We start from the raw sequence: 22,232 nt of genomic DNA on the forward strand, positions 1-22,232 counted from the left end.
GCAAAAAGTCTTTTTATTTATCAACATTTTCTCCTTTCTTTTCCTCTTTCTTCATTCCTGACATTCCATATGTCCCTCTATTATTTCCCTTCCACTGAAAAACTTACATCAGCATTTCTTTTAAAGCAGAGCTACTATTGACAAATTCCCTTAGTTTTATTCCTACTGAAATCATCTTTACTTTGGCTTCATCTCTGAAGAGTGTTTCTGCTAGATATGATTCTGGGTCTGTCATTTTAGCACTTTAAAAATACTGTTCCACTGCCTTTTGACATTTTTGGTTTTTCATGAGAAATGTACAGTCATTTAATTCCCCTTTTTAAAATGTAATACATCATCTCTTTCAAATGTAACATATCATTTATTTCTGGCTTCCTTAAAAATGTCTTTATTTTTGGTTTTCAGTGGTTTGATTTAATGTATCTGGTCATGTTTATCTTTCAGTTTACCTAATTCAGGTTTACTTAGTTGTTTGGGTCTTTTTATTTATGTATTTCATCAACATTGGGAAGGTTTCTGCCATGATTTCTTCAAATACTTTTTGTGTTCTAATTTTTCTTTTTGCCCTCTTTTATGCCACAAATCTTAGACCTTTTGATATTTTTCCTCTGAGCCTCTACACTATTTTTTATTCATTTTTGGTGATTTCTGCTACTCTATCTTCATGTACACTTTTTCCTTTATCATCTCAATTCTAATTTTAAGGCACTCAAGGAAAATTTTTATGTCACGTATTGGATTGGCTAAAAAGTTCATTTAGGTTTTTCATAACATCTATAAAAAACCTGTATGAACTTTTTGGCCAACTCTTCATTCGTAATTTACTTTTTAACTTTAGTTCATTGCTGACACCTCTGTTTCCATTTATTGCAACAGTTTGTCCTTTATTCATAAATCATGGTTGTAGTAATTATTTAAAAGTATATATCTTATTTGTAGCATTTGTGCCATCTCCACATTGGTATCTGTTTGTCTTTTCCTGATAATTTTTTAGATTTTTCTGTTTCTTGTTTTTAAAAGCTTAGATTATATTCTGGGCCAGTCACATTATATTCTTGTCTGCCCCCACATATATTCCACTGTGGTCTAGTCTGTAATTTAGCCTCACTCTCTACTTGTTCTGAACATCTTTACTGTCTGAATTCAGTTGGATTCATGTACTTGCAATTTGAGAGTGGACTGGGACTCAGTGTACAAATGTAAAAGATCCCTTTCTTCTGCTTTCTCCTCTCCATGGTCCTTGCCCCTCTTCCCTGGTTTCCCCGTGTGTTCATCTTTAAAAGTTGGGACTTTGGCCTCTGCACTGCATTGCACAATTTCCCGCAAAGAGACCCAACGTGGGCAAAAAGATGAGAGAAAAAAATCCTACAGGGCTGATCCAGCCACAGCCAGCCATGCTGCCTCTGCATCAGGGGTGTGGTGTCACTACTGAAGCTCACTTGTAGGGCAGGGAAACTCAACCCCGACCTGCACACATGGGTCTCAACCATGGCAGGGAAGAGGGATGTGGGCCACTGGATTGCTGGTGCTGTACAGCTATAAGATGGGCAGAATCAAAAGACTCTTCTCTGAAGGACTGTTGCTGTTGTTCCCTTTTAGTACCAACCAGGGAAGGGGATGGGGGGAGTTGCTGCTTCATTGCTGTCTCTCACCTGGGGCAGAGCAGGGAAATTCCAAGGTCTGTCCTGCAGGGGTTGCCTCCTGATTCTCTAACTAGAAAGAGTAGTTTTCTCCAGGAGCTTTTTCTAACTGTATAGAGTTCTAGGATTTGAGCTTACCTAGAGTCCCATTGGAGAAGGCAATGACAACTCACTCCAGTACTCTTGCCTGGAAAATCCCATGGATGGAGGAGCCTGGTAGGCTGCAGTCCATGGGGTCGCTAGGAGTCAGACACAACTGAGCGACTTCACTTTCACTTTTCACTTTCATGCATTAGAGAAGGCAATGGCAACCCACTCCAGTGTTCTTGCCTGGAGAATGCCAGGGACGGGGGAGCCTGGTGGGCTGCCGTCTCTGGGGTTGCAGAGAGTCAGACACGACTGAAGTGACTTAGCAGCAGCAGCAGCAGCAGCAGCAGCAGAATCCCAGCTGTGGGTTTTTTCCAAGGTCTGTACTAAAGAATATAAAAATTATTCAAAATAAAATGTTGGATTGGACAAAAAGTTAGTTCAGGTTTTTCTATAACATCTTAGAAAAACCCAGACAAACTTTTTGGCCAATCTAATATATATTCATTAATACTGGAGTCCTTCTACATTTGAAATATATGTGTATACTAGGTGGCTCAGACAGTAAAGAATCTACCTGCAATGTAGGAGACCCAGGTTTGATCCCTGGGTCAGGAAGATCCCCTGGAGAAGGGAATGGCTACCCACTCCAGTATTCTTGCCTGGACAATCCTATGGACAGGGGAGCCTGGTGGGCTACAGTCATGGGGTCACAAAGTGTCGGACACAACTGAGCGACTAACATTTACTTATAGTAGGTGATACAGCTATTTTATTTTCTCAAGTCATACAGTAAATTGCCAAGTGCCATTCATTAAATAATCTATTATTTCTTCTCTGCATTGAAATACTTCTATTGCTATATATCTGACTTCCTTTCTGTACTCTATTCTGTTGTAATTTTCTATTTGTCAACTGTGTTTCCATGTCAAACTGTCTTAATTAGAGTAGGTTTATTTGTTTACACCTCTGTTTCTAGATTCCAATTCCTCTTAGATTTAGATTTAAATTCTTACAAGGAAGAATTCATCTTTTTAGTCCTAGCTTATCATATTTCTGACACATAGCTATTACCACTGAATTATTGTCTAATTTTATTGACTTGAAACTTTATTGCTCTAAAACTTATGCTGTTCCATTTGGCTAAATACTTCAAAATATATTCAACATCATAAATATTTATGGAGTATCTGCTATATATAAAAATTGTATTAAGAACTATAGAGAATGCAAAAAATTATTTTGTTTTAAAGAACTCCCAAGCTAGTGTGATAAGAATAAGTTCATGCAAATAAGAGTAAATAAGTGATGTAAGACACTATGGAAAGTGACTTATAAGAAGCACGGGTATACCTGTGGCGGATTCATTTCGATGTTGGGTAAAACTAATACAATATTGTAAAGTTTAAAAATAAAATAAAATTAAAAAAAATAAAAAATAAAATCAATACACCTAAAAAAAAAATTAAAAAAAGAAACAGCATATGTCAGAGGGAGAAATAACAATATAGTTGTTTCTCTTGGTCTTTGAAAAAAAGTTTATATAAGGCATAGATATTTCGTGTTGCCATCTTGACTGACTAGTTACATAAGTGAATATAAAGTTATATAGATAAATTCTGTGAAGAATTCCCTTGCCAGAAAGCCTGACTCCATACAGTACTTGAGTCTTTGTGTCTTGTGGGACACAGGAGTTGACCAAGTTAGAGTAGAATTTTGTAGTTTGTTTTTTCTTTTTTTTTTCTCGCTTTCTCAAAGAGCCCTGGTTTGGATCATTGATTTTTAGTACTTTTTTGTTATCTGCATTTCTCCTAAGTGTTCTTACCCAAACGTAGCTTCACTCAAGTAACTTATAGTTACATCCCCTGAATGTTTGTTTGCCACCTGCAGACCTTTGTGCTTTTCTGACTGCATGTCAGACCCACTTGGTAATTGTGTTTCAGGTAAGGGTGAGGTGGGGAAGGAGGAAGCTCTTCTGTGTCCACAGTCATACATTCCAGTGACAGGAAAAGAGACCCTGAAGAGAAAGTGATAAAACCATTTGACTACAGTTACAGAAGTCTGTTGATAATACCATAAAATATATTTTAAATACTTGATGAGGTTAATGGATATTCCCATATTTCTAAAAAATGTGGACATTTGTCAAATACTCATTAGACACTAACCAGTGATGTAAACTGTACATCACATGAAGATGTGAAATATCTTTGGTATTATACATTGATTTTCTTATTGAGCAAATCTCGCATGAAAATTCTGAACTCAGTTCTTTAAATATTCTGAGCAAATCACAAAACTAAATTCCTTTAAAAATGTACATAATGTATATTTTCTAAAATGTTAACATTTGTGTAGCTAACATTCCTGGACCTGTATTATGCATACTTGTAATTCATAGTCTTGTGTTCTTTATTTGATTTAAGAAAGAGCTATTTTAGCTCCATTGGCTTATGGGTCATTTGTACATATTACTGCTGCATGTTTAAATGTACCGCCTTCAAAAGTGTTTATGTTTGCTGTGGTCTCCCCAGGGAACTTGGGAGCTGACCTCTCATTTTGATGTACACTGTAGTTTCCAGGGCACCCATAGAAACTATTTAGAACCCAATTCCCTGGAGCCCCAGGACTTTGAGACAAATGCTTGACCCCTGCTTTGTCTGTGAACAATATTGAAGCACCTTTCTGTACAGTGAAATGCCAGGGTGACTGCATCTACCGTGGTTCACCAAAAGTGACATTTTGGAGAGAAATAAAACATGTTGTGCGGGCATGTTTGGCTTCACATTTAAACCAAGTTTAGAATGGGAGCAACTTGTCACTTTGAGCAAAAATATTTTCCCAGGGATCATGATAGATGGACAATCTGTTTCTAACCTTACTCTTTTATGATTGTACCTTACTTGTTACCTCCCTTGAAACATGTGTTTTCCATAAATCACAGACAGCTATCTTAAATAGTGATATACATTGTTGTTTATAAAGTTAGCTGTTAAAACCATATTTATGAGAGAGAAAGAAATTGATGACAAAGATAGAATGCCATAGGAATACAATGCAATAGGTCATAAATAAAATGAAAAGAGAGCTTTCTAAGTCATCCTGCTCTCAAAGCATTTATAAGTTTAATAAGAAGGTAGGCACCCCTGGAGTAGGAAATGGCAGCCAGCTTCAGTATTCTTCCTTTGAAAATTCCATGGACAGTGGAGCCTGACAGACTACAGTCCATGGGATTGCAAAGAGTTGGACATGATTAAGTGACTGAGCACAAGGCATAATGATGTTCCCCTGAATGATGGGAATCTGGGGTTGGGGATGTGAAGGTTCAGGAGTGGAGAGCAGAGAGGCAGAAGGTAGAGCCCTAGAGAGAAATGGCAAGATTGAGTCAGTTCAGCAGGTCTTAGTATATGTGACTAGGTCAGTTGATGAATGAAGACCATGAAAACATGGTTTCTTCTTATCTTCAAGTATAGACACATACAGTCTGGGTAATGTTTCTTTGGTAGTAATATGATGACTGTAAAATAAACTAAAAATTAACATGAAAGACAAGATTATACATAAATTGTCAAATCAGCAACACTACATGTTATAATAGTAAGATGGGAGATGATCAGTCAGCTGATTTTACAGGGGTTCTCAGGTCTTATTTGATCAACCTGCTTCCCCTCCATTCTGGGTGCCAAATCTGTTCACTGTTCAGCCAGTAGAAGCCTGGAGACGGGGCACTTGAATCCTGGTTCCCTAAATACACCTGATACATTGATGAAGTTTTGAAACTGGTCAGGCTTCACATTAGAATAAATTATTTTCTATGTAATATGCACTGAGAATAGTTGATCCCAATACACTTCTCCCAAAGATTTTTACCAAAGTATGAGAAGCCAAGGAAGGAAGGAAAGAAGGAAGATAAGATGGAAAGGGAAAAGGTGGCATCACATTAGTACAGAGTACAGACTGAAAGCCAGCCTACTCTCCATTGAAGCTACCTTGCAAACACTGCCTGTGACCTAACCATCTGTAAAAATGTCCTTGTTTACTTATAGAATTGGCCTGTCTGTCTGAAATACAGTGCAAAGATGGTGACTCTTAGACCTCCCAGCCAGAGTGTATCCTACTCACTTGTCAGAGGACCAGACTGGGACACAAGAAGCCAGCCCCCCTGCATAGCCCAGGATCGCCAGGGGAATGGCATTGGGAAGAGCAAGCTGTCTGCCATGCCACATGCTGTGACAGGGCCATCGTCCTAAGCCTGAGACCTGTGTGGTCACTGATCAAAGCCAAGGGAAGATGCCAATGTTGTCTAACTCCCTCCTTGTGGAAGATGAGAAAAGTAATGAAATCCAACACCGTGGGGCTTAAGAGAATATATTGCAGAGCAGACTGGAGGAAGTGGAATCTGTGTGACTCAAAAGAAAACACACTTCTATACATGGTTTCCTACAGAGCACATAGAACACCTTAGAAAGCAATTTGACATCCTTGGTAGGTTGCTGGGGACAGCATGGTCCTGGGTTGAGAGGAACAGAAAGCCAGATTGCAGTAAAAATATAGTTAGGAAACAGAAGATGAATGAGTAAAGCAGTGCTGACGTGGTGAGAGCAGAATTAAAGTGCTTACCTGGCAGGAATCCTGGGGCCAGAGGTACTCCCCGGGGTGTCTCCAGGAATTGGATGGTGGTTATTCACTTGAAAACAGGGCTTTGTCATATTGCTCTGGTTTCTTTCTAATCACAATGTTTGCTTTAATTTAAACTTAAAATAACATTTAGTCTTCTGGACTGTAACATTTATCTTGTTTAGCACAGTATTCCCAGTGTCCAGCACCATGCCCGGATGTTGTCAGAATCCTGTAACTGTGTGTTCAATCAATCACTGAATGATGATTTTATACTTGTCAAAGTGGGACTGATGGGACTGGTCAATTTGAGTCTACTGCTAATCCCAATGCTTGTTAGCTATGTGGCCTTGAGCAAAATGACCTCTTTGTGCATCAAATTTTCTCATTTGTAAAACAGTGATTAGAACAATATCTTCTGAATTTTGTGAGGTTTTTATAGAGATAAGGAATGTAAGGTATTTACCCTAATGCTTTTACAGATAAGTGCAGAATAAATGTTAGCAATTGTCATTCTATTAAAACAGCAACAGCAAAAGAGAACCATGTGTAAAATGAAGATGATTTGTTGTTCCAGTCAGAATAACAAAAGGAGTTTCACCTCCTTAGACAAGCTCTGTTAAGATAGTTAATTATATATCCTTTTAGAAAATCAAAGACATGTTACAAAATGGTAAAAGTTTCTCACAAAGATAAAGCCATTTGACAAAGAAGTTCAGATTTCTCTGTGAATTTAAGTGCTAGGAGAAAAAGAATCAATAAATTTAAGTTTCAGGGAAAATGGTGGTGACCCAAGTATTTAATTCGTAGGGAACAATCAGAGATGAAATAAGAGGGTGATACGCAGTACACAAAGAAACACAATTCAGTACTTAAAAATAGGCAAAATGATGCCTGTGTCAGGCCCTTCAGTGAATTGTTGAACCTAATCTAGGGAACCCTCCTGGAGTTCCTCAGTGATGTAAGAGATTATATAAGGGTGTGTATTTAAGTGATCAGGTTCTTTCACAACTCTGCAGGAGTTGAGATCAACTTGTAGAAAACTGATACAAAGCCTGAGATTCCTATCTACACTAATGCAAATAATTTTGTCCAGTTGAGACTATACATCTAACTCGAATTCTCATTAAATATTCTCTCAAAATTTGACACAATTTTTTTTTTTACTTAACTCTCATATTAAATAGGTTTGGCATGTATTTTCCTAATTAATCTTTGACCATATATTCACATTTTAAACTCTTTGAAAATTATATATTTTTTTCACAAGATTATGTCCTGTAATTTTATTTTATTTTTTTCCATGATGAGTTTTCCATTTATTTTTTTTTTAAACTTTACATAATTGTATTAGTTTTGCCAAATATCAAAATGAATCCACCACAGGCATACATGTGTTCCCCATCCTGAACCCTCCTCCCTCCTCCCTCCCCGTACCATCCCTCTGGGTCGTCCCAGTGCACCAGCCCCAAGCATCCAGTATCGTACATCGAACCTGGACTGGCAACTCATTTCATACGTGATATTTTACATGTTTGAATGCCATTCTCCCAAATCTTCCCACCCCCTCCCTCTCCCACAGAGTCCATAAGACTGTTCTATACATCAGTGTCTCTTTTGCTGTCTAGTACGCAGGGTTATTGTTACCATCTTTCTAAATTCCATATATATGTGTTAGTATACCGTATTGGTGTTTTTCTTTCTGGCTTACTTCACTCTGTATAATAGGCTCCAGTTTCATCCACCTCATTAGAACTGATTCAAATGTATTCTTTTTAATGGCTGAGTAATACTCCATTGTGTATATGTACCACTGCTTTCTTATCCCTTCATCTGCTGATGGACATCTAGGTTGCTTCCATGTCCTGGCTATTACAAACAGTGCTGCGATGAACATTGGGGTACACGTGTCTCTTTCCCTTCTGGTTTCCTCAGTGTGTATGCCCAGCAGTGGGATTGCTGGATCATAAGGCAGTTCTATTTCCAGTTTTTTAAGGAATCTCCACACTGTTCTCCATAGTGGCTGTACTAGTTTGCATTCCCACCAACAGTGTAAGAGGGTTCCCTTTTCTCCACACCCTCTCCAGCATTTATTATTTGTAGACTTTTGGATTGCAGCCATTCTGACTGGTGTGAGATGGTATCTCATTGTGGTTTTGATTTGCATTTCTCTGATAATGAGTGATGTTGAGCATCTTTTCATGTGTTTGTTAGCCATCTGTATGTCTTCTTTGGAGAAATGTCTATTTAGTTCTTTGGCCCATTTTTTGATTGGGTCATTTATTTTTCTGGAGTTGAGCTGTAGGAGTTGCTTGTATATTTTTGAGATTAGTTGTTTGTCAGTTGCTTCATTTGCTATTTTCTCCCATTCTGAAGGCTGTCTTTTCACCTTGCTAATAGTTTCCTTTGATGTGCAGAAGCTTTTAAGGTTAATTAGGTCCCATTTGTTTTTGCTTTTATTTCCAGTATTCTGGGAGGTGGGTCATAGAGGATCCTGCTGTGATGTATGTCAGAGTGTTTTGCCTATGTTCTCCTCTAGGAGTTTTATAGTTTCTGGTCTTACGTTTAGATCTTTAATCCATTTTGAGTTTATTTTTGTGTATGGTGTTAGAAAGTGTTCTAGTTTCATTCTTTTGCAAGTGGTTGACCAGCTTTCCCAGCACCACTTGTTAAAGAGATTGTCTTTAATCCATTGTATATTCTTGCCTCCTTTGTCAAAGATAAGGTGTCCATATGTGCGTGGATTTATCTCTGGGCTTTCTATTTTGTTCCATTGATCTATATTTCTGTCTTTGTGCCAGTACCATACTGTCTTGATAACTGTGGCTTTGTAATAGAGCCTGAAGTCAGGCAGGTTGATTCCTCCAGTTCCATTCTTCTTTCTCAAGATCGCTTTGGCTATTCGAGGTTTTTTGTATTTCCATACAAATTGTGAAATTATTTGTTCTAGCTCTGTGAAGAATACTGTTGGTAGCTTGATAGGGATTGCATTGAATCTATAAATTGCTTTGGGTAGTATACTCATTTTCACTATATTGATTCTTCCAATCCATGAACATGGTATATTTCTCCATCTATTAGTGTCCTCTTTGATTTCTTTCACCAGTGTTTTATAGTTTTCTATGTATAGGTCTTTAGTTTCTTTAGGTAGATATATTCCTAAGTATTTTATTCTTTCTGTTGCAATGGTGAATGGAATTGTTTCCTTAATTTCTCTCTTTTCTCATTATTAGTGTATAGGAATGCAAGGGATTTCTGTGTATTGATTTTATATCCTGCAACTTTACTATAGTCATTGATTAGTTCTAGTAATTTTCTGGTGGAGTCTTTAGGGTTTTCTATGTAGAGGATCATGTCATCTGCAAACAGTGAGAGTTTTACTTCTTCTTTTCCAATTTGGATTCCTTTTATTTCTTTTTCTGCTCTGATTGCTGTGGCCAAAACTTCCAAAACTATGTTGAATATTAATGGTGAAAGCGAGCACCCTTTTCTTGTTCCTGTCTTTAGAGGAAATGCTTTCAATTTTTCACCATTGAGGATAATGTTTGCTGTGGGTTTGTCATATGTAGCTTTTATTAAGTTGAGATATGTTCATTCTATTCCTGCTTTCTGGAGAGTTTTTTATCATAAATGGATGTTGAATTTTGTCAAAGGCTTTCTCTGCATGAAGAACCCCAGGGTTAGTAGAAGGAAAGAAATCTTAAAAATTAGAGCAGAAATAAATGCAAAAGAAACAAAAGAGACCATAGCAAAAATCAACAAAACCAAAAGCTGGTTCTTTGAAAGGATAAATAAAATTGACAAACCATTAGCCAGACTCATCAAGAAACAAAGGGAGAAAAATCAAATCAATAAAATTAGAAACGAAAATGGAGAGATCACAACAGACAACATAGAAATACAAAGGATCATAAGAGACTACTATCAACAATTATATGCCAATAAAATGGACAACGTGGAAGAAATGGACAAATTCTTAGAAAAGTACAACTTTCCCAAACTGGACCAGGAAGAAATAGAAAATCTTAACAGACCCATCACAAGCACGGAAATTGAAACTGTAATCAAAAATCTTCCAGCAAACAAAAGCCCAGGTCCAGATGGCTTCACAGCTGAATTCTACCAAAAATTTAGAGAAGAGTTAACACCTATCCTGCTCAAACTCTTCCAGAAAATTGCAGAGGAAGGTAAACTTCCAAACTCATTCTATGAGGCCACCATCACCCTAATACCAAAACCTGACAAAGATGCCACAAAAAAAGAAAACTACAGGCCAATATCACTGATGAACATAGATGCAAAAATCCTTAACAAAATTCTAGCAATCAGAATCCAACAACACATTAAAAAGATCATACACCATGACCAAGTGGGCTTTATCCCAGGGATGCAAGGATTCTTCAATATCCACAAATCAATCAATGTAATACACCACATTAACAAATTGAAAAATAAAAACCATATGATTATCTCAATAGATGCAGTGAAAATTATATTTTATGAAAACAACTAGATAGTACTTTGGAAGATATATTTCTTACATATATTTCTGCAGAATCCTGTAATGATTTATGACCCTTAGAATTTCACTGTAGACAAGGCTTTCATCATAAACATGAGTCACAGGGCTTTTCATGATCTGGTCTCAGTTTAATTCTTTATCTTCATCTCTTACTATTCCTGGCCTCATGTCCATCACGCCAGATGTGTTGATTAGGTCATACTGCGTCTCACCTTCCCCTCTGTTTTCCTATACCATGTCCTTTGCCAGGCCTACCCTACTTCCTTCCCATGTTGCACACAGACATGACCCCCTTCTCCTGAGCAGCTGATACTTGTCCTTCAAGTCTTAGCTGCTACTTCTCTCTGATCCTTTCCTCCCACCTCAGGACCTGGTTTGGTTCTGGGTTTGCGTCCCTAGAGTTGAAGCTTAGTCACCTTTCCTATCAGAGCCAGTGTTCATCAGGCTGTATTAGACTGTGTGCTCCTCCACCCATGGACCATACAACATTCCTGAAAAATAGCAACGATTAATGGTTACATTCATTATCACATCCTTAGGTCTATTAGTTATCTGTTGTTACATAACAAATTAACATACATTTAGCAGCTTTAAAGAGCAAATGTATTACCTCACAGTTTCTGTAGGTCAAGAGTCTAAGTGTAGCTTAACCGAATATCTACTTGGAAATGTCTCGTAAGGTCATAACCGAGAAGTCAGTCAGTTGTTCAGTCACTCAGTCATGTCCGACTCTTTGCAACCCCACAGACTGCAGCACTCCAGACTTGCCTGTCCTTGACCATCTCCTGGAGTTTGCTCAGACTCGTGTTCGTTGAGTCAATGATGTCCTCCTACCATTTCACCCCCTGCCATTCCCTTGTCCTTTTGCGTGCAGTCTTTCCCAGCATCAGGGTCTTTTCCGAAGAGTCGGCTCTTTGCATCAATCAGGTGTCCAAATTATCAAACCAGGTGTCAGGTAGGAGTCTCATTAAAGGCTAAGATGAGGAAGAATCAGCTTCCAAGCTCATAGAATTGTTGACAGAATTCAGTTGGTTCTTGTTCTGTGACCCTCTCCCCAGAGGCTGCTTGTTTCTTCAAAGCTGGCAGACTGATGCGACAACAGAGAGAGTTTGTTAGCAGGATGGCAAATTACACTCTTAGGCTACAGCACTATAAAAGTTATATCTCATCACCTTTGCCACATCCTGTTACACAGAAGCAAGCCATAGGTCTGTTCACACTCCAGGGGAGAGATTACATGAGGCAGGGATCATGGAGGCCCTCTTAGCATCTGTCCACCACAGTGGGCCCAGAGCTGTGCTAGCGCTTAATAGGTACTGAAATAATAGCCTCCCAGTGAATGATTTATTCAATGAAAAAATGGTTTACATGGATGCTTGATTACAGAAATATGAGAAAACCCCTTCCTCTAAGCATAAGACAATGAATTTGTGTCACCATGTTCATGTTTTTTCTTCTGATTGATCCTTTCCTTTCTTACTCCCCATTGTTATATCAGTTTTCAAAATATTGTTAGAAGATGTGGCCAGTTAAGCTAAAATATAGGGAATCAGAAAAAGTACTTCTGGTATTTTTAAAGTATGCATGTGATGTGCCCTGCATTTGTTTTTCTTGTATTTTGAATCTGCATCATGCTGATATGTATCCAGAGCAAGGTGAGCATTGCTGTAGCTATGTATAAAATCTCCTACTTAAATGATTTCATCCTAGATTTTCCTCAACCTCTTGAATTATGACTTTAACGGTATACTCTAAAACTACTTCATGTACTGAAATTGACTTCATTGAATTTTATGACAGGAAACAATTTTGACTTCCAATGAAAAGATTAATATCATCTTTGCAAATTTTGTCTAAACGTTGTCAGTCAGAATTGCAGAGTGATTCTATCTCCTATCAGACATCTGAACATTTCTTTCATCCATGTTTTTGATTCCTCTAAAGTAATAGATGAAGGGCCAAATTAAGCTGAAGAGGTGGTTACATAAATATACTTAATGGTTCTTGCCATATATACAGTCCCTAATATTACAGAACAATATTCCTGGAGCATGCATCCACTGTTTCCAAGGATAAATAAACTCTTTTCAAAAGTGTATTGTATGTGGGTTAATGTCTATAAAGGTTAAAAACATCAAACTCGGAAATATCATGACCTGACATTAATGACCCAATAATAGGTTGACATTTGCAATTCTTCTTGGGGGGTAATAGCCCACCATATGCAAAGATCAGCTTCTGCATTTAGCTGCTATCTCAGAGGGGGGGAAAAAACCACTATGAGTAATAATAGTACAAGGGGGGTTAATAACAGGTACAGGCCTAGTATAGCTTTTATCAGTCTGTTTAGAAAATGAACTGAGAATTGCTGTCAACTCAATTGGGAAGGGGAAGGGAAGAATGGATCCATATGGGAGGCATCACTCAGCTTCCAGTGTGTGTGTGAAGGTTGTTTGCAAGGTTACCCTTGCTGATGCAACATAAAGCTGAAATTTGCATGTCAAAGCTTTGTTCCTTTTGTAACACCATGCCACACAAATCACTGGCCCTGGGGTTTAAATTTCACAGATGTCTAAGCTCATTTAAAAATTAAAGTGCAATAATTTGTGATCCACAGTGCACCTAATCATTCTACTTTTCTTCAGAATGTTTTGTTTAGCCATTATGCTTCGTTTTACCCTCTAAAATCGCAATTTTTCATAGGTTATCTTGGTTTTTCCTTTGAAAGCTAATGTATTCTCTGACAAGAAAATTTTTCTTTGCTGCTGTTGTATTAGTACTACCGTTAAAAGATTCAAATCCCCACAATATTGATCCGTATTTAAAAATCAGAACCAGAAATAATTCGGCATTAAGCTGACCATTATATTTTCCTGAGTTCTTAGGAAAAAACAGTACTCATGCATGCTAGATATCTGTTTGTTTGTTTTATTTCAGTTACCTTCCAGGTTTCAGAACACATTGCAAGGAATGTTTGCACTATTTTTTGCTCTATGAATTATTTCATCAGAATTAGTGGCTTTGGGTTACTAGAAAATATCCCAAGATGCAGTGAGCCAGTAGACTTACAGTGACTCACTATAGGTTATGTTTATTACCATGGCCATAAATTAACATCTTTTTTTCAGAATTGAAAGCATTATGTGATAAACATTTTAGTGTAAAGGTCACAGAAAATTACAAATGATGAAGGAAGTAGAATTTTACTCATTCAGACTAAGATGTATATTTGCAGCTTCATTTTGGTACAGTGTAAGTATGAAGAGTAAACACAACTTTTGGTCCTTTTTTTTTTTTTTTTTTTACTTTATAGGAAATGCTAAAGCAACATTCTGTGGCTTACAACATGGGGATTAGTTTCAATTACGCCTGATTGGTTCACTCTTTCAACTTTTGCCCTTTTCCTTATTATTATTAAAATAAATAACAGAAATAATTTCACAACTTTTTCATTTTACCCAACTCTTGATTTTTTTCAAGGGTGTGGAGAACAGACATGCACCATGGGTCTGGAAACACTTAACAGCTTTAGTGTCCTTGGGCAACAAAGAGGAAGGCAAAGTCAGTGATTGCAATGAGATTTCATGGGAAACACAGAAATGAATTTTAAGTTGCATCGCAGGTCAAATTAATCATTTTATGTTTATTCTAAAGAAACAAGAAAAAGATTTGGATAATTTTATAAGAAATACAATTGTATTTTTATTTGGTGCCTAATAACAGCTAGGGCTTATGTTCAAGAATGATCAAACATTAGGATGGCATATGATCAGTAAAAGCAAAGATTATACATCACTTATTATTTTGCCTGAATGCTGAAAATACGTCTCCAAGTTCCAGAATACATGTAAATTAATGATTCATTGTTCCCTGTTGCTAATAATACTTAGTAAGACATGTTGAGAATACATTAAAATTCAATGTGTAGATTTTAGTTTTAGTTTTTTATGGCAGCTAACTTGGCTATTGTAAAATTAAATGGTCAAAAATTTTTATGTTCAAAAACTGAGATTGAAAATTTGGATCATAAAAATGGCATTGCAGACCAATTTTCTCAAATTCTCTTTATGAGAAGTATCCATTTAAAAGGTAATCCATGAACAACTGCTACACAAATAATATGGATATTAGAGGGTTATACTGTGAACCCTGGCTTGATGGTTTTTAGACACAAGAAAAATAGTCACGTATTTGTAGTATGTCTCTAAATACTATTTGATTAAAACTAGTAACATCCAGCATAAACAGATGAATCCTAAGTAAAAATAAGTTTTTATTTTAGAAAGAAACTAGAATTTCAGAATACATCTATCTAGTTTGAGCCAAAGATCCTATTGCTTTAAAAAAAAAAGGGCAAATGCAAATATTACACTTTTATTTTTTAAAGTATAAAAGTATTACTTCTTTGTAAAGTACTATGCCTTCTGCAAATAAAGATGCTTTCACTTATTTTCCAATTTGGGTGTCTTTTATTAGTTTTTCTTGTTTAATTACTCTAGATAGGACTTCAAGTAAAGTGTTGCATATTGGTGGTAAAAGTGAGAATCTTTCTTGTTCCTAATCTTAGAAACTGTGCTTTCAGTCCTTCACCACTGGGTATGCTGTGAGGTTTTGTCATGAATGGTTACTGAATTTTGTTAACCACCTTTTCTGAATCTGATAAGATGATCATATTTATTGTTTCCTTTGTTCTGTAAATATGGTGTACTACATTGGTTAATTTTCTAATTTTAAATAGAAATATTCTTGCATTCCTGGGATAAATCCCACTTGGTCATAGTGTATGATCCATTAAATGTGCTGCTAGATTTGGTTTTCTAGTGTTAAAAGATGCTTACTCCTTGGAAGGAAAGTTATGACCAACCTACATAGTATATTCAAAAGCAGAGACATTACTTTGCCAACAAAGGTCCGTCTAGTCAAGGCTATGGTTTTTCCTGTGGTCAATGTATGGATGTGACAGTTGGACTGTGAAGAAGGCTGAACGCCGAAGAATTGATGCTTTTGAACTGTGGTGTTGAAGACTCCTGAGAGTCCCTTGGACTGCAAGGAGATCCAACCAGTCCATTCTGAAGGAGATCAGCCCTGGGATTTCTTTGGAAGGAATGATGCTAAAGCTGAAACTCCAGTACTTTGGCCACCTCATGCGAAGAGCTGACTCATTGGAAAAGACTCTGATGCTGGGAGGGATTGGGGGCAAAAGGAGAAGGGGACAACAGAGGATGAGATGGCTGGATGGCATTACCGACTCGATGGACGTGAGTCTGGGTGAAGTCCGGGAGTTGGTGATAGACAGGGAGGCCTGGTGTGCTGTGATTCATGGGGTCGCAAAGAGTCCGACACCACTGAGTGACTGAACTGAACTGAACAGTTTTGTATCTGTATTCAGAAAAAGTACTGGTCTGTAGTTTTTGGTTTTCTTGTGGTATTTATATTGACTTTGATTATCTGGGTGATTCTGGCCTGATTGATTATCATAGGCAGTGTTTCCTCTTATTTTTTTTGGAGAAGTCTGAGTTGAGAAGAGTTTTAATTATTTAAAAAGTTTGGTAGAATTCACCAGTGAAGCCATCTAGTCTTGGATTTACTTGTCAGTAGTTTTTTAATTATTTATTCAGCCTCTTTATTTGTTATAGGTCCACACAGTGTCTGTTTTTTGGGGGAGGGTCAGGTGAGACAAAGCTAGTGATTTGTATGTTTCTAAGAATTTATCCATTTTTGTCTAGATCTAACATCCTGTCAGTATGATTGTTCATAGCATTTTCTTAAAATCCTGTTTCTATAAAGTTGATAGTATGCCCCACTTTTATTGTTTATTTTAGTTGTGTCTTTCCTTACTCACCTAACTAAAGGTTCCTTAACTTTGTTGATTCTTTCAAAGAACCAATATTGGTTTTGTTATATATTCTGTCTTTCCTAAGCTTAGCTCCTTTCTTCTGCTAACTCTGGGTTTAGTCTGTTCTTCTAGTTCCTTAAGATGTAAATTTGGGTTATTGGTTTGAGGTCTGTCTTTTTTAATGTAGCTGTTGACAATTGTACATTTCCCTTTGAGCACTTAGTTTGTGGCATTCCATAAGTTTTGGTATGCTGTGTTTGTTTTCGTTCATCTCAAAGTATTTTTTAATTTTCCTAATTATTTATTCTTTGACATTATTGTGAGCTGAATTGGATTTCTCCAAAATTTGCATGTCGAAGTCCTAACTCTAGAACTCTATGATGTTACTGTTGGGAGATAAGGCCTTTGAAGAGGTAGATTAAGGTAAAATGAGATCATTTGGATGGTCTGTAATCCAGTGTGACTTGTACTCTTATGAGAAGATATTAGGACACCAACACATGGGAGGAATATCTTGTGCAGACTGAAGATGGCTGTTTCCAAGGCAAAGAGAGTCCTTCAAAAGAAACTCTAGCCTCCAAGAGTATGAGAAAGCAATTTATTTAAGCTTCTCAGCCTGCAGTACTTTGTTATGGAATCCCTAACAATCTACTACAGACCCATTGTCTGTTTAAGAGTGTACTGTTCAGTTTCCACATATCTTTCTTTGAGTTATCTAGTTTTCTTTCAGTTATTGCTTCAGTTCATTATGGTCAGAGGAGATACTTTGTATAAATTCAATCTTGCTTATTTTTTTTCTAGTTGATTATATTTTTTTCTTATCTTTTTAACTTGGATAAATCTCTTAAATATAATATCACTTGCTCCAAAGAAACTTTTACTAGATATCCAGCAATTTCTTCAACTTCAAGACCATTTTATTCTTTGCTAATTTCAAGGAAAGTGAAGTTAAGTACTTTTACTTTGAAATTGTGTATAATGTGATTGATTTTTAAATTATTTTTATCTGATTACATGCATAAAAAGTAGTCTGTAATGTTTGCCAAATTTTAATGGCTATTTCTAGGTAGAATTTTAAATGACTATTTGCTTTCTTCTTTCACTGTTTTTTATTTCTGAAATTTTAGACATATAGCATGTATTTTTAAAAAACTATTAAATAGCTTAAAAATTGCATCAGTTTTCAGTCTTTATGTAATTGTATGGGAGCATACCTTTGCCATATATATATATATATTTTAATTTTAACTCTTGATTGGAGTAAGTGATGTTTTGTTGTCCTCATTTATATTTCTCTTTTAGCTAGATTGGATATTTTCTCATTATTCTTCATTAACCATTTCTTGCTGGTAAATACACTCTATTTCAATTCTTCTACATTGTTTTGTTGGCATCTTTAGCATGAAGATAGTTTTAAAGACTGTCTTTCAATTAATTATGCTATTCTTTTTTAAAAAGTATCAATCTTATTTAAATGCTAGAGTTGTTTTATAGCCTCACATATGGTCCATTCTGGAGAATGTTCCCTATACACTTGAGAAATGCTCTCTCTGTTGTGTGGAGTGTTCTGTATGTGTCAGGTATAGTTTGTTTATGGTGTTTTTTAAGCCATTTGCTTCCTTATTTGCTCTTCTGTCTAGCTGGTTTATCCACTGGAGTCTCCAATTAATATTGTAAAGCTTTTTATATTATCTTTAAATTTCATCAAAGTGTGCCTTATATTTTGAGGCTCTGTTATTCCTGTATATAGGTTTTAATTGTTTTATATTCTTTTTTTTTCTTTTTAAACTTTACATAATTGTATTAGTTTTGCCAAATATCAAAATGAATCCACCACAGGTATACATGTGTTCCCCATCCTGAACCCTCCTCCCTCCCCGTACCATCCCTCTGGGTCGTCCCAGTGCACTAGCCCCAAGCATCCAGTATCGTGCATCGAACCTGGACTGGCAACTCATTTCTTACATGATATTTTACATGTTTCAATGTCATTCTCCCAAATCTTCCCACCCTCTCCCTCTCCCACAGAGTCCATAAGACTGTTCTATACATCAGTGTCTCTTTTGCTGTCTCGTACACCGGGTTATTGTTACCATCTTTCTAAATTCCATATATATGCGTTAGTATACTGTATTGATGTTTTTCCTTCTGGCTTACTTCACTCTGTATAATAGGCTCCAGTTTCATCCGCCTCATTAGAACTGATTCAAATGTATTCTTTTTAATGGCTGAGTAATACTCCATTGTGTATATGTACCACTGCTTTCTTATCCATTCATCTGCTGATGGACATCTAGGTTGCTTCCATGTCCTGGCTATTATAAACAGTGCTGCGATGAACATTGGGGTACACGTGTCTCTTTCCCTTCTGGTTTCCTAAGTGTGTATGCCCAGCAGTGGGATTGCTGGATGATGAATTACTACTTTAAACATCCTACTGCCTTCTGGTCTCCATAGTTTCTGATGATAAATTAACTGTTATTATTCAAAGTCCCTTGTTCATGGTGAGTCACTTCTTTCTTGGTACTGTTGAGATTTTTCTCTTGTTATTTGGCTTCTAGAAGTTTGATTATGCACTTGACCCTTGAACAACTCGGTGTTTAGGGGTGCCAAATCTCTATACCATGGAAAAAATAAGCATATAACTACAGTCAGCCCTTTGTATCCACGGTTTCACATCCATGGATTCAAACAAATATGGGTCATGTAGTGCTATAGAATGTATTTATTGAAAAAAATCCACATACAAGTGGACTCAGACAGTCCAAACCTATGTTGTTCAAGGCTTAGCCATAATATGTCTAAGTGTATATCTCTGAGTGTTTGATGTTTTTCATAACATTTGCAAGGTTTTTAGTCATTATTTCTTCAAACATACTTCTTTGTAAAAAAAAAAAAAACATAGAAATGAAGGCCATAATTATATGAATTAGCTCTGAGAACACTTTATTACATATGCCATAATGTTTTTTATTGATAATAACTCTCATATCAACTAAGAATTTTTACTGTATATCAGAAACTATTAATTGCCTTTCATAGTATCCCAAAATAATCAGTGAATCCATGAGGATTATGATACTTCACAATTAGCTCTTCTCATTTTAGATTTTATCAACTTAAAAACAAGGTGGATATGCCAATATCAGAAGCATCACCGTCACTTTTCCCATAGCATTCATATTTTTAGAAAAGCAGTAAAATATGCTTTTCTGGATACTTGTTTCCTAAAGTTCAAAAGCTGCCTAAAGATTCCCTGAAAGACTTCTCAAAGCAACTTATAAATTATCCCTTTAACATTTTTCTTTGGAATTTTATTACCATGAGTCTTATATTTGTTTAAAATGGTTGCAAAAGAAATTCAGAAATTGGAAGCTAGATGGAAAATGCACATATTGTTTACACACATTCTATGGTATAGAATCATATTAAATACTTCTTAAAGTAGCAGTTAGGGGATATGTGTCTTATAAAACTGAAAAATTATACAAATTTAAGGTAATATTAATTTTGAAGTATTTAACATAAAACAGTGTCAACGTGTTGTTATAAAACTTTGAAGTGCTATCATAAAACACAAATTTATGAAACATGAAACTTTCATAAATTTGAGGCTACAAGTATGTGTTAATTGGTAGATTATTATGCAACTTGTTTGCCCATTGCTATAAAAATACAGCCAATATACTTGGTGAACAATCTAAGCCTGTATTGTAAAATAGCTTGTATGAGGTGTAATGGATTTGAATTATGTTATTTTGATTCTCACAGCACTTTTCCATGAATGTGAATTATAAGCAATTTGACGGATCCCTTAAATTTTGCATATTTGCTGATTAAAACAAATTCTAGCAAAATTTTTGGTTAATATAAAAAATTGAAATAAACTGTGAATCTGAAATTCGAAATCTCTTAAATTTAGACAATGACAATATCATTACATTTTGTTTCCTAGCTCTTAAAATATCATACAATATTGTTTTCCTTGTCCCAAGTTTTATGACAAAAAAATCCTTGTATTAGAGGCCATAGTTTGGAACTTCAAAGCATTCCATATGATAATCCATGGGTTATCTTAATTTCTGGAGGAATGAAAATTTCTTGACAGGAACCAATATACTTAGTGAATAAGTCTTGATTCATTAAATATTTGAAAAAAGCTGAAACAGTAATATGATTATCCTACCTCCAAAAGAAGTGGCTATGAATAATGACTGTAAATAACATTCAGAATTATAAATGTTAATTTCCAATACTAAAATTTCCTTTTAAATTAAAATACTAAAATATCAGAAAAATCTTGCCAGCTATAGCTCATTCTTTTTATGACAAAATTACTTTTTTAGAGTAAAAACAAAATATTTAATAAATACAGCATAAATTGTTATGAAATAGAGATTTTGTCTGTTTTCTGAAGATGATCTCTGACCGTACCTGATTATTTCTGAATCCTGAAAAAAGTGAAGGGATTACTATTTCTGAATCCTGGGGGGAAAAAAGTGAAGAGAAAACTATTCTAATTAAAAAATATAAGTAACCATTTGTGTTTTCATTTTTAATAAATAAAATTATGTGCACATTTAACTTACTAGGAAATCATTAGTAACGACTTTTCCAGTGGGTTTTATTGAAGAATATGATTCTTTTATCTAAGTATTGCATACTTTGTAGAAATGTCCAAGCTGTTACTATATGGCTATGTTGCATCATTTGTATTATTTGCAAATTATATAGTCAGCCTGAGGCTTGTGAAAACTGGCCTGTGAAATTTACATTCTGTAAGGAGTGTTCCTCACTTAATTTGCCCACCCTGGAACTGGATTTTATAATGTGAGAACTGATTGTAACAATACCTAGAAGGGTTATTTTTTTAATCAAATTCTTTCTGAAAAGAATTAATTAATCCCTGATGAAGCAATGAAACTACATTCAATTGAAGTTGAAATCACATAAAGCTGAAATTTCTAAGTCTTTCCTAAAGACAGGTTTTCTGGAAGCACACTGCTTACTTGCAGAGGAAGTGGATAACAGTCTAGAACACTATTTTGAGGGGATACAGGACAATAGTGGGGAAATGGGACTACATACAAAGTGCAGTGTGATTATACTAAAGACCTATCCCCACAACAGGCTGCACCCTTTTCCCTGATTTTCTTTAACTCCTTCAGAGAGTTGGGTTTTCTCTTCTTTATTCTCACTGTTTAATACCTAAAGCAGTGGTTCTCAAACTTCAGCTTCAGTAGACTCACTTGAAGGATCTACTGACAGATAAAATTTGCATCAAGAGTAACCTCTTGATGTAAAGTCTCTGTAATTGGTAAAAATAGATTCTTAACTAATAGGGTTGCCATTGCAGTTTATACAGCAATAAAGACAGAATATCTGCTAATCCCCTATTGAAGCAGGATAGTAATGTACTAGTACATAAGAAAAGGGAGGGAGTACACTAAAAACAAAAATATCCACTTAATAAAATCAGTGTATCTGGAAATAAAACCCCTTTTAATCTTATTCTGGAGGAACTCTTGGA

The 22,232-nt window shown here is 35.9% G+C and overlaps 1 protein-coding gene across 7 annotated transcripts in view; it reads left to right on the forward strand.

The window, feature by feature from the left end:
- Positions 1 to 22,232, forward strand: part of GPC5 (glypican 5) — a 1,566,851-nt gene that overhangs the window by 938,094 nt on the left and 606,525 nt on the right. Inside the window, exon 9 of one of the 7 annotated variants that reach the window (XM_061435207.1) lies at positions 5,774 to 7,514. The exons of the other annotated variants lie outside the window; for them this stretch is intronic. The gene's annotated coding sequence lies outside the window, so the exon portion shown is untranslated. Of the gene's footprint in view, positions 1 to 5,773; positions 7,515 to 22,232 lie in introns of those variants that run through there. 7 annotated transcript variants of the gene reach the window in all.

The sequence above is a fragment of the Bos javanicus genome, chromosome 12 (genome assembly GCF_032452875.1).
Source record: "Bos javanicus breed banteng chromosome 12, ARS-OSU_banteng_1.0, whole genome shotgun sequence".
Taxonomy (NCBI): domain Eukaryota; kingdom Metazoa; phylum Chordata; class Mammalia; order Artiodactyla; family Bovidae; genus Bos; species Bos javanicus.